This window comes from Electrophorus electricus, chromosome 17 (assembly GCF_013358815.1).
Source record: "Electrophorus electricus isolate fEleEle1 chromosome 17, fEleEle1.pri, whole genome shotgun sequence".
Taxonomy (NCBI): domain Eukaryota; kingdom Metazoa; phylum Chordata; class Actinopteri; order Gymnotiformes; family Gymnotidae; genus Electrophorus; species Electrophorus electricus.
This window is the reverse complement of record NC_049551.1, coordinates 4,539,258-4,545,424: the sequence shown is the minus strand read 5'-3', so window position 1 is coordinate 4,545,424 and position 6,167 is coordinate 4,539,258.

The following is a 6,167-nucleotide window of genomic DNA, read 5'->3' as shown; positions in this document are numbered from 1 at the left end:
ATTACTTGATAGCTTTACTTTATTTTATGGCTTTAATGGTAAAGGTTGTCAGTTAACTGTGATCAACATGACTACATATTCTGATGGGCACTATAGTATAGTAAAGGTCTTCTTAAATACTGAGATACTGACCATATTAGTTTAAAGTCATAGATTGAAATAATACCTATACTACCTGTTTTATCTACTCTGTCAATCCACTTTAGTAGGCTAATTGTCATTATTATGCATAATTATGCAAATATTGTAATATTGTAGTAATGAAGTCATTAGTAATTATATATATATATATTTATAAAGAGAAAGCAAGAGAGAGAGACAGAGAGACTGAGAGAGAGAGATTCAATATTGTAGTAAAGTACTCAGTTTCCGGATAGTGGTCCTTCATCAATTGTGCAAGCAAAGTGCTTTTAATGGCCACTGTATCAGAGACACCTGCCCTTTCATGACTGGAGTACAGCATTAAATCAGGTGAACAAGGTTTCTGTGGATCAGTTTCAGTGTTAATCCACATTAGAATGGGAACATCAAACAATCTAAGTAGACTAGCGCTCTGAGAAGACTAGCCAGGGCCAGTATATCAAAAACTGCCAAACGTGGGATTTTCTCATAAAGCAGTGTCAAAAGTATACCAAGAATGGTGTGATCACGAAAAAGCCTCCTTCAAAAGGGGATCCTGTGGATGTAAGCATCTCATGGACAAGATGGGCGAGAGGAGGATGCCAAGAATCAGTCTGACGAACAGGCAGTGCGCAGTCAAGCAAATCGCAGCTGAATACAACACTGGTGCTCCAACCAACATGTTCAAATGAACAACTCGTCATTAGCACAGATGGTCTTTAAAAGCATACGAGTTCAGACCACCAGTTCAAATATCGTTGCTGTCTCAGAAAAACAGAAAGGCAAGATTCCAGTGGGCAAAAAAGGTAAAAATGGGATCAATTAGCAGGGAAAAACATCACCTGGTCAGATGAATCCAGGTTTCCGTTGCACCATGCTGATGTGAGGATCAGAATTTGGCAAAGGCAGCATGAACTGATGAGTCCTTCCTGTCAGGGGTCAACAGTTCAGGCTGGTGGAAGTGGAGTGATGGTGTGGGGACTGTTTTCTTGACACACCTTGGGTCCTCTTACCAACAGGACACTGTAGTAGTGTTGGACAAACAGCAGTGGAGGGCCGTAGTGATAGACGTGGTGATCCCGAGTGATAGCAACATCAGGAAAAAGGAACACAAGAAGCTTGACAAACACCAAGTCTGAAGGAAGAGATGGAAAAGATTGGAGTACTAGGGGCTGTTACCCCCAAACTGGTAGAAACTGGCTCCAACAGATATCAGGAACAACATCCAAGATCTCGGTCCAGAAGAGTGCAGTCCTGGGAACAGCTAAGATACTACACAGGACTCTCAAGTCCCAGGCCTCTGGTCGAGGACCCAAGCTTGAAGAAAAAAGACCATGCGTGGGGAATTTTTATATATAATGTCTACATCAATTGTGATCAAATGAAACAGGATTTGATAAATAAATAATAAGATAAATAACATCAGATGTACAACGTCTGCTTTGAAAATCTGTCTTCGTGTTCTTGGCTGAAATGAGCCAGTCAGACTAACCACATCCATTGATTTTGCTCTGAAAACCTGGAGGAGATGGATCAGAGGCACCACCCATCCCTAGTCCCACCCCTAGCTTCTCCCTGTGATGTCTTTGAGGTTAATGGAGTCGATGGGCTGGATAATGCTGGGCAGAGGGGATGTGGTGGAGAAACACTACTTGTGTCAGCCACAGCAGCAGAATGTGTTGTGTCCATGCGGATGTCTAATGGAGCCCAAAGGGCAAACGGTGCTTCACGGGGATTGATGTAATGACTATGACCTCCCTACACCCTCTCCTACAACTCTGGCTGGACAACAGGAGAAGACTGGGCTTGTGAATTGCAGGAGTGTAGGAGTCAAGTGACCAAATAGAGTGTGGTCACTCAACAGACACAGACAGAAAGAGAGACAGACAGACAGAAAGAGAAAGAGAGAGGGAGAGAGGGAGAGAGAGATAGGCATGATGGATTTTTGCTTATGAGAGATTAGCCTGAGTATTGACTGGAGGTAAACTCAAAAGACCCTGCGTTTACCATGGTTTGAGGAGGAGAAATATATGATGCTGACTAAAGGATCAAGGAAATGGAAACAAATGTTATTTTTGTCTGTCCAGTGGTGTGATGTCAAAGAAAACTGCATCTTCTTATGTGTGGTCTTTGATCCTCTGTAGAGAGCCTTCTCACCTTTACTAATGTTGTGTCTGGAATATTTAAAAGCCCATTACTGCGTGTGGTTAACCTGCCCTAAAAATAATCAATAGCAACAAACACAGCTGAACACAGTGAGTATCTGTAAGGGGCATACACAACCTAATTATGTATTCTAAATTATTTTTAAATTCACTATTTTTATTTTTTATGAACTAAATCCAGAAAGTGATTGCAGATGTAAGTGGCTACGTACTATACAAAAAAATAAATGAGTACAGTTATTCCAAATGTATCCCTCATGCTCTAAAGCGTTAAAAAAATGAAGGGCATGAACAATGTGGTGGAAGAAACAAATCTCTTCCGGTAGTGAAACGTGCTTCAGCGGGTGCCATCTGTGACATCTTCTACGTGCTCTGATGTAGCGACTGCTGAAAGTGAAGAGAAAGATTCACTGGACAGCGGATTGATGCTTCAGGAAAGTCACACGGTGCATAAAGAACCTGATTTCATCCCTCCAGAAAAATGCTATTTGTGTTTTTCATGATTTGATACGAAGAGCGGACCGCACTATTTCACCTGGGGCAGTCCATTAGAAATAGGTGGTGGTGATAAGTGGCTAGGAGCTTCTCAGCTTCTCAGCTCATTCTGAGCCCTCCAGCTGTCTCGGTCTCCCGTTTGACAGTACTGCAGATGGGCATATCATTCAAAATTAAACACTAACCTCTGTCACAACAGGCTTTGTCATAGAGCATTCACAACAGTTTATGTACAATTGTTTTAAATACTGTCCTAAACTAATTAAAGACCTAATAATGGCATATCATAGTTGTTTCTGCTAACTATAATTCAAACACTAGGTCCAAAGATTAAGGGAGTCATTCTGCTTGCGGACATGATGGAAAGTTCATAATCGGAATCTTAGCTGTTCCCGGGATGGCACGCTTCTGGACAGAGATGTCTGTTGTTGCTTCTGGGGCCTGCTGGAGCCCATCAGAGGGCTCCAACCCCTCGTGCTCCGATGAACACACAGGAGCCGCTGTTGCTTTCACTGTCCACAACTTCTCCACCTCGTCCCCCACCCTTGGTGTTTCTCAGGCTTTTCATGGTCCTTGGTCCTGCTGTTGCTGTCGTTCAGGATTCCTACAGCTATCACCGTCCTCTGCTGTTTATTCATCACTGCGATGGTTAGCCATTACCATTTTGTCCGTCTGTATCTGTAAGTCCCACGGGAGCATAGCTCTGTCATTTTCCTCCACCTTCAGAATTGTATCCCACTTTGACCTTGGAACTTGCAGCCCGTGTTTATATATATATATATACGTGTGTGTGTGTGTGTGTGTGTAACAGGTTTAGGAGGTTTTCAAAGTTAAATTAAAATCTACCTTAGAAATGAAGATAATCATGCTATGAAATTGCATGTTAAGTCTAATCAACCTAATCTCTCTCTGCAAAGGAGCAGTGAGCTATTTATACACCTATGCCCACGCATGCAAATTTGGCCAAAGCAATGATCTGACAATCAAGAAAGTAGGAACCAAAATACTGCTAAAATTGAAATGGGCAATATTACTGAAAAGCAGTTAAAAGCCAGTGAGCATGAGAGGATGTGTATGAACTTGAGAAAAGCAAGCTTCTGTCACCGCTCGTCTCACTGCTTGTCACAGAACTGGAAGCAATTTTCTTTGAGCATTTATGAGAACAAGAAATATTCACTAACAATGCAATTAATCCATCCTTCCTGTTTCTCCAATGCAATTAATCCATCCTTCCTGTTTCTCCAATGGACATTACAGCCTGAGTGTAAATCTCTCTCTCTCTCTCATGTCATGAATTAGGGGAACGAGTAAATGGATACACCTTTTTTCAATCTCTAATGCTGTAAGCTGTAATGCTGTAAGCTGTAATGTTATAAGCTGCAACTGTATCCCACTGACACAGCCGCATTCGAAACCACAAAGGAAACATTTCCACATGTATGGTCTTGGATCCTCTTCAATGACCCCTACTGCTTTTTGTCTTTATCTGTTTAGCAATGTTATATCTGTAATTTGATATGTAGAAGAACATTGCTAAGTGTGGTTCACCAAACTAAAAACAATCAATAATAAGACACTGCTGAACACACTGAGTATCACAGTCTCTGTATGTGGCATTTACTTTCATGATTTTGCAAATGTAATGGGGAAATATATGGCAAAATATTTTGAATCCCATCCACTATATAGTATTTTCCTTATTATTCTCTCTCTCTCTCTCTCTCTCTCTCTCTCTCTCTCTCTCTCTCTCTCGCTCTCTCTCTCTCACACACACACATACACACACACACAGACACACATGCACACACACGTACACACAGACACACAGACACACACACACACACACAGACACACACACACACACACCTTTCCTGTGGTGTTTCTGAATTAAGTTTTTGTCATATCTTCAGGCTCTCCCAGCTGAACACACAAGCATCCAGTGAGAAGGTCATTTTCACAACTCTCTCTCTCTCTCTCTCTCTCTCTCTCTCTCTCTTTCTCTCTCTCTCTCCACTGCAGACGTGATGAAAATTGTGGCTGGGATTTTTTTTTTCTAGCGTTGACCCGAGGCGAGGGAGCAGGTGGAAATATAGATGGGCACATGGAGCAGGCTGTCACCACCCTGGAGCATCGGATCAATAAAGCTACGAGTGCACCTGATTACGGTCACTAAGCACAACCCTTCTTCCCCAGCACGTCCCCACACGGCAGCAGCTAATCGGTGACTGTGTGTGCTCTGTGGGTGCCCTACGTTCCAAATTAGTGCCAGTCGCTGACCGTTCACTCCTCTGATGCGCTGGGGTATCCACGGTGACACGCAAGGCCAACGTGGCGTAGTGACAGCCTTGCCATTCCCATAACTCAGGTTAATGTTTATCTAATAGGTCTTGTTCCAGATCTGAACATGTTCCTTCCAACAGCAACACGACCGTTCTGCCCTTCTGACCTATTAGCATTAACTGTGGATAGGTTAGACAGCTTAGGCAGGTCCAACCAGCATTACGAATGTTAGTGTAATTACCAATTAAGAATTTTATCATAAATTAAGTAATTTTTTATATTGGCAGCATTAAAACTTTATCAAAATGATTTCCCTCCAGGCTATATGTGTAGTATATAAAGTTTTACATCTAACCTTACTTCTAAGAGTCCTTGTCTCTTATACATTGTATGGGATGTGGTTTAACAAAACCAGTGTAACTTGTTTACACATTCATTTACAGGTTAGTTTATGTAAATGTTCCAGAAACTGGTCCATCATGTATATATTATATGGATGTACTGTATACATACTTATGTGATCAGCAGCAATGTCCAAACTGCCCAGTAGGCAGAAAATAAGAGGCATAGACTATATAGAAATTTAAATGAAGTTGAAATAAAGACACTTGTGAAATTTGTCCTTTTGGGCAGGACAGAAAAACAGTGCAGTTGTCAAAGTTTGTCAAAGTTCTACATCTAGAATGGAAAAGGAAGCTACTGTGAACGTGCTGGAGTCATAGTTACCCAGTGAAGTCAGCGTACAGTGCTTTCTGTGTACTGTTTTGTATGGCTTACACTTGAAAGCAATTTCGCATCAAAGACCCATCACCTTTGCACACACACATACGGCATAACCTGTCAGCAGAGACGGATAATGTCGTAAGGAACATGCTCAAACAGTTCTGCCCAGTAAGAATCTTCTGCACAATTAAAGAATAATGCACAAAATCCTGGGGAAATGAACAAATATGCCTAAATAATTCATGGCAAATGGTTTGTTGTATTAAGACGCATTTAAGTTAAATTTGGCAAACTTTTTTAATTTTCCATTTTTACTTTGTGGTTTAAAACCTAAATGCTGCAGTGGATTGACACCTAAATGCTGACCTAACGTGTCCATTGTCA